The following is a 12,171-nucleotide window of genomic DNA, read 5'->3' on the forward strand; positions in this document are numbered from 1 at the left end:
CGGTTGTTGGATTCGCGGGGGGTAGGTCAAGCATAATAAAGGATTTAGCCAGGTGAAGAGGCAAATTGACGTTTATGCTAATTGTTTACTGTTTGTGGATTGAGGGAACCAGTTAGGGGGGGTGGGGGGCTTTGTCAGGAAATTGCATATTTAGTGAGGTATAGTTTTGTACGGCACAGGCCAAGGGTTTCATTGTTAAGGTGCACCTGCTTCCAATAAAGCGGCCTTTATCACACCTAATTTTAGTCTCTGGTCAGTGCTTTTCCTCCCCCCCTCTCCCCCTTTACGCCCCAAAGAGGTTGGATTGAAGGTTATCCCATTCACGCAATGACAAGCCAGGAAAACCGCTTATAAGCCAATGGCTGAAGGAGACTGGGCCAAAACATATCCTCGCTCTACTCCTTTGAAGAATGTATGTCATGTGGTCCTGCAGACTGCTAAAGCTGCAGGTAACCGGAGCAATTAATTATTCAGTAATAAATCTGTACAAGGGATTCGTAGAGTATACAGTAAGTATTTTTTAACATTTTTGATGCTTACTAGAACTAATATTAGAAGTGAGACGTAGAAATTGGAGAGCGGCTTTTCCTACTGCTAAAAGCAAATTAAGTAAAGAAACAAGCATCGGCAAAACCAATTGGTCTAGCCTGATTTAGGTATATTGATTCTTTGTTGATAAGGTGCATGTTGCATGACATGTCTGGAGGCACAAACAGAAATTACACCTGAAGGCGCATATATGCACACAGAGAGTACCCAAATGAACATACACACACATAGACAGAGATAAGACACATATGGGTATTTATGTAGTTAGACAACACAAATACGGGCAGTTGAAGGTATCGGCCAGTGTTGGTTGAATCCAGAATCCAATCTGGGTAAGAATGGATACCAAAATATTATGACAATAAGGAGAAACAAAATACCAAGAAGGTAAGTAGTCGTGGGTAAATATAGATTTACTATTCTCATCTTCACATCCACGTACCTTGAAGATATATGTAGAGTTAAGTAAAGTAAACATATACTCACGGATATCAACTTACCTTCTCAATATTTTTGCCCTCAATACTTTTGACACAATATTCTGATAGCATGACATTCTGCCCTCAATATTATTGTGGAATACCCTCATAGACATCATCCACTTATTGAAAGAAGTCCCACATACGTCAAACGCTAAACAATGACTTACATTAAATAACTGATACTTTTGGATTGTACTCTAGATTGGGTATACCTAGATAGACGTTCATGTCCATGAGGTTCAAAAATGTGATCTTGAGACAGAGTAAAAGTGTCATAGCAATGCAAATAAAGCGCACATTAATCCAGGGAGGACGTGTTTGAGCATGGAATAGTGAACTTGGATGTTAAATAATAAATGATTTCCTAAAAATGGAAAAGCTCATATATGACACATATAATGTTCCTATTTTCAATAAAAAACAATCACAACTTGTTTATATGTAGCACCTGATAGTACACTCCTGACATTTCTGAGTGCTTGCAAAAATTCGGATACAACTATTACCAAATTGTTGTTACTTCAGAAGGATGAAAAGCTGAGTCTACCTTACCGGGATAAAATCTTATAACTTCAGAACACTGAGTTTGTCAGCAGCATACATTCAGCTGACTAAGTCATCCCTTGATGTGATTAAAATGTAGATATATGTGTACACCGTAGACTAAGGCTCATTCATTTGCAATTGGCATGAGTGTTAAATGATCTAGTCTGCCTTAACTATGACAAGCTGCACTATAAGAATTTACAAACTTCTTTGAGCAAAGCAGCAGTGATTAAGCAAACCAAAAGGAGTGCACTAGTCACAGTTCCACAGGAGTTGTTCACGTTTTCTTTACAACATAGGAATAACTAACATATATTTTCTGGAATTTCATGTACGAGGAAGTACAGCAAAATATTAAAGATGCTTAAAAACCCTTGTCAGGCTGCCAAGATTACAGAGCTACATGACAGTCAGAACTTTGGACACATGTCCTGTAAAAAACAACCCTGGAGGGGCGAGACCTCTGCTTAGGCTATACCTTTAACACACTCTAAATGCTTTTTAATGAGGAACATCCTAAAGACCTGGCCTGTGGATGAAAATATAATGTGAGCTATTTGCACACTCGCTTTTAACAGTGATTCTGCTCCTGCCCCTGTCCCCCTGTCCGATGATTAAAGAGACAATTGTCTGTCAATGTCGTAGGGTATTTTCTATGAGAACCCTTTTTTGTAGCAAGTAATTGATATAAGTACATCAATAGCACTTATTGAATACTTTTTGACGAAGAGCGTTTAATGAGTGGGTCTGTTTGATGAAAATACGATATGACCTAATGGTTTTCTTAAAAGGCACAGATTAAAAAAATTAAAAGGTCTTTCACACTCATCTGTTTCAGTCTACCTAATCACAAAATAGCCACTTCAAAGTCTTGAGGGAGCACAACTCTCGTTGATCTCTCGCAGAATTATAGGGACATCTTAGGATCTGGTTTGTGCTTGAGGCATCACAAATAAGAAAAATAGAAGTGGACTCAAAGTACCCAAAATTAACTGTGTAAAACTTGTCAAAAATGTGAAGAAAGAAAGAAATGCATGTTCACTCTCCAGCAGTCGTAGAAAAGGGGATGTGGGTATGGCATTTGACCTGGCTACACTAGATGCAGACAGAAATGAGTATAGGTGCACAAAAAATCAAATCCTACTTGACAGGACTAAAATGGACCACATTTGACACATGTAGTTATGACATTCATAAATGTGCTAGTTAAGTAAGATACACATATTTATTTGAAATAGTATCAAGAAATGTATGTGAAACTACTATATTTCTGAGGACAGTACATTTTCTCAGAGAGGACAATGTAATTTAAAGTACGTGATTTGAGAATCACAATGAACAGCCTTTAAAGTTTATTCTTGCAGCCCCTCCAACATGTGCTTTGTGGGTACTCCCACTTCTTCAGAGAAGAAAGAAAGGTGAAGAACAATATCTCTAATTCCTCTTCTAAGATTTCAGATATGATAAGAGATTAACAACTCTCAGTAAATCAAGGTCAAATGTTCTTCAAATACATAGTTAATTTGGGAAATCTTTTGTTCCAGCAGAGGTAAATTGAAATGGAAAATCTGCCACTTCAAAGGAAGAAGGGCTTTATACAATCTCTGTCTAGAATACGTGTGAATCAGGCAATTTCCACAGATTTTCCTGTATCTAAGATATATCGAACATGTTTCCGAAATTGTGCAGCAAATCAGGAGAGCCAGAGATGACAATGTAAGGCTCTAACACAGAAACAAGTGTCAATATCAGCACCACGCAAAATATATATGCACCACGCAAAATATACATTCCTCATTACGGACCCCCCTCCTTCTGGAAAATGTTTGCAGTGCTAGAAGTCTTTGCAACAGGCACCACACAGCAGACCTTAAGATTGGTGCATGGCATTTTTCAGTCAACCTTCAGCAAACTACTCTTAGTGATCAAGGTTTTGCAGAGAGTGAGTATGCATCCTATACTGTCTCCTTGGAAGTAGGTTACACAGCCAATGGCAGTACTGAAAACAAACGAAGTACATCAGTCACTCTTCACAATGATGATAATTTGCAGCAAAGTCAACTTTTAAACAGCCATGGGTGCTTCCATTACAACTCTTATGTCTCTTGCCTTGGATTCCTCCGACCTCAAGACCTTCTTTTGCATCTTCCACTTCATACATTGTAGAGGATTCTCATCATTTTTTCTTCCCAGGGCAAGCAATGGAGCTGAGGTAGCTAACTACCAAACGTTGCCATGATTTAGTGGTTGTTCTTTGCAACTCACTTAATTACCTAGTATTTTAAGACATGGAACCTATTTTAAATTTCTCAACATCAAGTGGATATGGTGATTGAGTATTGATTTTGACCTTTATATTCTTCTACAGGAAAGTTCTACTTTGATTTTGGTGGCATCTTCAGCATGAGATGGCACATTAGACATTGACAATATGTCTTAACACCACCTTGGCCAGAACCTCCAGCTGTTGATCCGTAAATTTGTACCTCCTTACCAAATTGATGTCATTGGATAAGGGGATCCCTACAAGGTTAGTGCCCCTTGATCCGTCGGCCGGCTTCAACACCATCTCTCATACCATCCTGCTGGACAAGCTACAAAAGATTGGTGTAGGAGAAATGGCCTTAGCCTGGCTACAAAGCTTTCTGACCAACTGAACACAATGTGTCCAATTGGATGCGTTTGTGTCGCAGACCACGTTATTGGAAAAGGGGTCCTCCAGGGGTCCATTCTAAGATCTACCTTGATCAATATCTATGCGGCTCCTCTGTCTGCCATTATAACATCTTGGGGTTTCGAGACAATCTCGTATGTGGACGACACTCAGGTGATAGTCCCCATTGAGATGGATCCCACGGCAACCAGAGCTAAGTTTAAGTCTTGTATGTTGAATATAGCCACATGGATGAGTAAGAAATTCCTTCAGCTTAACTCCAGCAAAACAGAGTTTCTCTTTTCTGGGAACGCTGAGGAATTATGGTGTGCGGACTGGTGGCCTATAGAACTTGGGGAAGCACCTAGCCCAAAAAAGCAGGCATGGAACATGGGCATCATGATTCATAATAAACACTCATGTGAAGACGGTCTCAGGCACTTGCTTAGAAATAATGGGGATGTTTAGAAAGATTTTTCCATGGATTCCCCTTGTGGCCAGAAGGACCCTAAACAAGCACTTCTAGTCAGCAGACTAGATTACGATACTTCACTATTAGTTGGATTGAGGGATAATCTATCATCAAGGCTGCAAGTAGTTCAAAATACAGCAGCGCGGTTGGATCTCAATAAGCCAGTACGCACCCTGTCATTGCTTCTCTTAGGACAATTGCACTGGCTGCCCATTAGGAAGAGAGCAGTCTTTAAGCTCTTGTGTATAGTGTTTAAAGCACTTGAAGGAACGGTCTGGGGTACCTAAGGAAGAAGCTAATTCCTTATGTCCTCGTGCTCCAACTGAGATCGAGTAATCGGAAACGGCTCTGTCCCTGGAAAATCAGTAAAACTAAAATGGATGGGCGTGCATGCTCTCATCTTGCCCCCATTCACTGGAACAAACTACCAGATGAGATACAGGCCTGTACAACCCCGGTGCAGCCCGCTGTTTTCAGTGCCTAGGTAGTTCCCGGGCACATTGTTGATTAAAAGGGCCAGAAGAGCCCGTGCTGAGCCCCGTGGCTCCAACGACAAGTGCATTTCTTTCTTTAAGGAGCCAGAGTGCTCCCATGCATACAGTTGTTTTTTGAGCCAGAGGGCTCCAGAGGACACACACATGTTCAGACCTAGAAGGCTCCCCCGTGTTGTGCATTGGGAGATCTAGAGCCTAGAGGGCTCCACCGTTCTGCGCAATCTGTATTTCTAGAGCTTGGAAGGCTCCCACCTGGCGCAGTCTTGCTCCTAAGGGCCAGTGAGGGCCCATGCCACAGTATACAGACCCCAGCTGCCCAGCAAGTAGTGGGCAGCTGCTCCGTTTAGGTTTTCCTTCCTAGGGACATGTACTTTGGACTCATGAGTGAGTCACACTCCTGCATCCCTACTTTGGCCTTCCCAGCTGCACAGCACTTAGTGCCAGCTGCAGCGTTTAGACCCTGTTCTTGTCCTCAGCTGCCCAGCAAGTAGTGGGCAGCTGCTGTGTTTAGGTCCTGGCGCAGTGGCGCAACCTGGACCCTAATGTGATTTATGTGCTACTGTGAATTATGTGCTAATGCTTTGGGTGTTAGGAAATGTACTGTGTGTAGTATGTTTAGCACACCCTGTGTTATGATACCTCTAGACATGGCTTATGCATAGGAGGTTGTTTTACCTGTTTAGGTATGTTAGGGAGATTGTACTTCCCTGTGTGATTTACGCCCCTAGTGTAAGATTTTACTTAGGTGATGAGGGTCTAATGTAGTTAGACTGGTGGGATAATGTGCTTGATGGATTTCATGACGCAGACTGTTGCAAGTGCAGTGATTATCAGTGGTTACTGACTGTACGTTCTATGACTTATTTTTACTTATATGTTCTAGTTCACATTTACCAAGTTCACTTTGTGATGGTCCTGACAGTGGTCCATGTGGCCCTGTCAGGTGTACATAATCCCTTGTAAATATTGCCCAGTGCCAGTTGGCACAGTGTACATAATGTGATTACTATTCTAATGTGTTTGGTATAATACAAAGGCTATTTTTGATATAACCTTGTGTGGAGTTCCTTTTGTGGGGGGCCTTGGATGTTGTTGCTGGTGGGTGCGTGCGCAAATGCTTTACACATTCTCTCCGGGATAAGCGTGACTGCTCGTGCCAAGCTAACAATGGGGTGAGCAGGGGTTATCTTGGTGCGTGACTTCCTTGCCCTGACTAGAGTGGTGGTTTCTGCCTGGCTTTGGCGCCAGCCTTAGCCAACCAGAAATCCCAATTTTTAACATTGTTCATTAACAGTGATTTAATTGATGTAACTATGTAACCTGTAACTCGCTGATTCTCATGTAAAGCGCTCTGATACCTCCGGGTCTAGCCAGCGCTATATAAAACTTTTCAAATAAAAATAAAATAAATAAAATAAAAACATGGGGGCATATTACCAAGCAATAGCGATAATTATCGCTATTGCTTGATTAGAGACAAAAATTTACCGCAGCGCTGCGGCGATTTTTACCACAAATAAACCTCGGTATTAACAAGGTTTAACGCAAATGCGGTAAAAATCGCCGCAAAGCATGAATATCGCTGAAAAGTCAGCGATATTCATGCATTAGCGAGCTAATGCTCTTAGCCATGTTATCCACCTCCCATTGGATAACATGGCTAAGAACTGCTCAGGGCAGGTGTTAGCTTTTGGAGATATTCCCGCTTAGCGCGAATATCTCCAAAAGTTGGTAATAGGAGATAGCGATGTTAGCGACTGTTTTCAGTCGCTAACATCTTGGCACGCCCACTTTGCATCTCATTAGTGATAAATATCACTGACATGAAAAGTGGGCCCCAAGATGGTCGCTATCTCCTACTAGCTGTTGCTAACTGGTGTTAGCGGCAGCTAGGTAATAGGGAGATAATTTTATCTCCGCTTTCTTGGCTTTTAAAGCCAAAAAAGCGGAGATAAACCCCCTTGATAATATGCCCCTAGGTTGTTCCAACTGTCATAGATCAGGGGTATTGTACTACCAAGGCACCATGAGATCCCTCTGGGGATGATTCGTTGCACGTTACAAGTCCTAATATTAAATAATAAATACATGAGGTCCATGATATGACAGTTTTGCTAGTTTCTGCATGTGATGACTGAGCGATAGCTGAGGGTGGCAATGTGTTCGATTTGTTTTGATTCATTGTTCTTTATTCCCACAAAATAAATGCCTGTACACTCCCACACAAGAAGTAGTTGTTGGTGCACCTTGGGGGTGTCCTTTGACCCTTCTCTGTGTTGCTCAAAGTGCTTCTCCTCTCTGTTGATTTATTTCCCACTCCAGGATTGTCCAGTGCCTGAAAACGGGCACTTCCTGATGTTTTATGCATGTGCAATTTATCGGTTGCAGTATTTACCACATGTGATAAGTAGCACATCTTTAGTATTTAACACATGCAGTAAATAAAGATTCCACAATACATGGTAAAAATATATAATCAATGCTATGTAACAGATATTGTTTACCCAACCTGACGAAATCAGTATTTAATCAAAGTGCAGGTGTGCTGGTGCTTACTACCGAACATGCAATCTAGTTGTTATTGTTCACTGTGATCGTTTTATGGTCTGACTATTCAAAAGGGACAAAAACGAATGGAAACAGGATAGCAACTCCACTTTACCTATGAGATGCTGCCTCCAAACCAGAAGGCGGAATGCTGTTTATGTTACAAGCATATACTGCCTTCTCAACCCAATCCCTTCTCCACTTTTTAAACTCTACGGTGGAGAGGGGGTCTCCTTGAGAAGGATAATATAAGGATGTTTCAATGCCATGTATGAAAGAGTCTTTTTACAATTAATAAAGTGTGTCAGCCCATTCACATGAGGCTATAACGCCATATGATTTATTGTTTGGGATTAAATTAAATGGTCTTACTTGACCTAAAACCTGGGGAGCATCGCTGAATGCGAGGTCAGCATCACCTATCCCAGTGGGACATATTTATAAAGAAATGGCACACCACGGCACTGCAAACAATTTAGCTGTGCCACACTGCTTTATTTAAAAAATGCGGGGATGTGCCTTAATAACAAGAATATGGAGCACCCCAGTGTTTCCCCTTAAGACAGCGCTACAAAAGGTGTCTAGCACCAGAGCAGGCACCCTTACATCACAGTACAAGGGTGCCTGCGTTGCAGGGACGATTGTGTTTTTGCAGGAAGGGACACCTTCCTGAACAAAAACAATAATTAATGGTGTTTTGCTCCTTGTATGTATACTGCATAATGCGGCACACATAAAAAGAGCAAAAAACCAGGAGAAATAAAAGTATTTCCCTCATTGCGCCACTCTAATGGCTCAGTTTGAAAGGAGTTCGTTTTTCGTGCAGCCTCAGATATACAGTTCCTTGTAAATCTGAGGTAGTGTCAAAAAGCAATGGGTGTTGAGTTTAAAATAAATACCCACAGCAACACCCATTGCACACCCCTTTGCCACAGAAAGCCGAGGTAAGGAGGGCCATATTAACAAGGTTTATTATAATGAAAGCTGGCCAGCAAGGGGTTTTATTGTTTTCTAATTTCTCAGCACTGTTAGGACCTGTTTTGGAACAATCAAAGTACCTGAACCTGAGATTAATCAGTGGCTGTCCTATGTTATTAAATTATAAAGGGAGTTCCACAGAATAAGAACAAAAGATGTTACCACACTAACATCATTTATACAATAAATGATCAATAAAATACAAGAAACCAGGATTTTGTGTTGTCTGAAAATTAATATTTAAATTCAAGGCAAAAAAATATATTTATGTACAAAAGGATGAGCATTCATGTGGGGTAGGGTGCATACATGGATATAACTTGGATATTCAAGGTATTGGTTATTTCTCCTTTGACATATCCAAATATTGAGTCCAGACTGCTTAAGCACAATAATTCATTGATTTCAACTTAAAATCAGAAGAAAATCAAAGGATGACATGAAACAAAAAGTGCAGAGTTGGACTAAACAAGTCGACGTTTCGGTCTTTTTTGAAGTTTTCTTCAGACCATCATCAGGACAAAACTAGTAGTATATACAATTGATGACCCTTTTAAATTCAAAAGCACGTCAGTAAAATTCAAGACGGCAACAGCACCTTCAATTGTAGCGTAGGAATAAGGCAAAGAGATAAATCATTTGTGCCCAGAATTCACTCGTATTAAATACAGGAGTGCAGTCTACAATTTCTGACGGAATGTCCAAGTTAAATCAATTTCCAATCACTTGAATGTTTTTTCAATCTCGCGCCAAGGAACGTCAAACGAGTCTGGTCACAAACCTTGACAAACCAGTACAGAAATCATGTAATCTGGCTGTGTCTTTTTTTATCAACAACAAGAGGACACTAACTAGAAACCTTGGGCCTCATTTATGAGAAATGAAGCATCGCTGCATGAAAGCAGCGATGCGTCACTTCTCAGTGCCCACTCCTTGCGACATTCCTGATGCGTCATATTTAATGTATTGCAAACAAAACAGGTGATGGACCGAATGTGGATCAATGTCACACATTCAACCCAGTCAAAAGATCTGGGCCCAAATCCATCGTTTTTTTTGCACTCCACACCACCCTGGGTTAGACAATGGCGATATGCAAATCAGCTCTGACCCTGTGCCCCATGGGAACAGTCCAGTCCGAACTACAAAAGCCATGTCCTTCCCAGAACGGAATCAAGCATCCGAGGACCGGACCGGTTTCGAGGTAACACCTCTCATCAGCCCGGCTAGCTTGACTCCAGTGGTGTGGAGTGCCTGGGACCCACGTCTGAGCATCCCCAGCGCACTTAGGGCAGTATTGCAAACACAACAGGTGATGGACCGAATGTGGATCAATGTCACACATTCAACCCAGTCAAAAGATCTGGGCCCAAATCCATCGTTTTTTTGCACTCCACACCACCCTGGGTTAGACAATGGCGATATGCAAATCAGCTCTGACCCTGTGCCCCATGGGAACAGTCCAGTCCGAACTACAAAAGCCATGTCCTTCCCAGAACGGAATCAAGCATCCGAGGACCGGACCGGTTTCGAGGTAACACCTCTCATCAGCCCGGCTAGCTTGACTCCAGTGGTGTGGAGTGCCTGGGACCCACGTCTGAGCATCCCCAGCGCACTTAGGGCGGTATTGCAAACAAAACAGGTGATGGACCGAATGTGGATCAATGTCACACATTCAACCCAGTCAAAAGATCTGGGCCCAAATCCATCGTTTTTTTGCACTCCACACCACCCTGGGTTAGACAATGGCGATATGAAAATCAGCTCTGACCCTGTGCCCCATGGGAACAGTCCAGTCCGAACTACAAAAGCCATGTCCTTCCCAGAACGGAATCAAGCATCTGAGGACCGGACCGGTTTCGAAGTAACACCTCTCATCAGCCCGGCTAGCTTGACTCCAGTGGTGTGGAGTGCCTGGGACCCACGTCTGAGCATCCCCAGCGCACTTAGGGCGGTATTGCAAACAAAACAGGTGATGGACCGAATGTGGATCAATGTCACACATTCAACCCAGTCAAAAGATCTGGGCCCAAATCCATCGTTTTTTTGCACTCCACACCACCCTGGGTTAGACAATGGCGATATGCAAATCAGCTCTCACCCTGTGCCCCATGGGAACAGTCCAGTCCGAACTACAAAAGCCATGTCCTTCCCAGAATGGAATCAAGCATCCAAGGACCGGACTGGTTTCGAGGTAACACCTCTCATCAGCCCGGCTCGCTTGACTCCAGTGGTGTGGAGTGCCTGGGACCCACGTCTGAGCATCCCCAGCGCACTTAGGGCAGTATTGCAAACAAAACAGGTGATGGACCGAATGTGGATCAATGTCACACATTCAACCCAGTCAAAAGATTTGGGCCCAAATCCATCGTTTTTTTGCACTCCACACCACCCTGGGTTAGACAATGGCGATATGCAAATCAGCTCTGACCCTGTGCCCCATGGGAACAGTCCAGTCCGAACTACAAAAGCTATGTCCTTCCCAGAACGGAATCAAGCATCCGAGGACCGGACCGGTTTCGAGGTAACACTTCTCATCATCCCGGCTAGCTTGACTCCAGTGGTGTGGAGTGCCTGGGACCCACGTCTGAGCATCCCCAGCGCACTTAGGGCGGTATTGCAAACAAAACAGGTGATGGACCGAATGTGGATCAATGTCACACATTCAACCCAGTCAAAAGATCTGGGCCCAAATCCATCGTTTTTTTGCACTCCACACCACCCTGGGTTAGACAATGGCGATATGCAAATCAGCTCTGACCCTGTGCCCCATGGGAACAGTCCAGTCCCAACTACAAAAGCCATGTCCTTCCCAGAACGGAATCAGGCATCCGAGGACTGGACCGGTTTCGAGGTAACACCTCTCATCAGCCCGGCTAGCTTGACTCCAGTGGTGTGGAGTGCCTGGGACCCACATCTGAGCATCCCCAGTGCACTTAGGGCGGTATTGCAAACAAAACAGGTGATGGACCGAATGTGGATCAATGTCACACATTCAACCCAGTCAAAAGATCTGGGCCCAAATCCATCGTTTTTTTGCACTCCACACCACCCTGGGTTAGACAATGGCGATATGCAAATCAGCTCTGACCCTGTGCCCCATGGGAACAGTCCAGTCCGAACTACAAAAGCCATGTCCTTCCCAAAACGGAATCAAGCATCTGAGGACCGGACCGGTTTCGAGGTAACACCTCTCACCAGCCCGGCTAGCTTGACTCCAGTGGTGTAGAGTGCCTGGGACCCACGTCTGAGCATCCCCAGCGCACTTAGGGCGGTATTGCAAACAAAACAGGTGATGGACCGAATGTGGATCAATGTCACACATTCAACCCAGTCAAAAGATCTGGGCCCAAATCCATCGTTTATTTGCACTCCACACCACCCTGGGTTAGACAATGGCGATATGCAAATCAGCTCTGACCCTGTGCCCCATGGGAACAGTCCAGTCCG

The sequence above is a fragment of the Lissotriton vulgaris genome, chromosome 8, assembly GCF_964263255.1.
Source record: "Lissotriton vulgaris chromosome 8, aLisVul1.2, whole genome shotgun sequence".
Lineage (NCBI taxonomy): Eukaryota > Metazoa > Chordata > Amphibia > Caudata > Salamandridae > Lissotriton > Lissotriton vulgaris.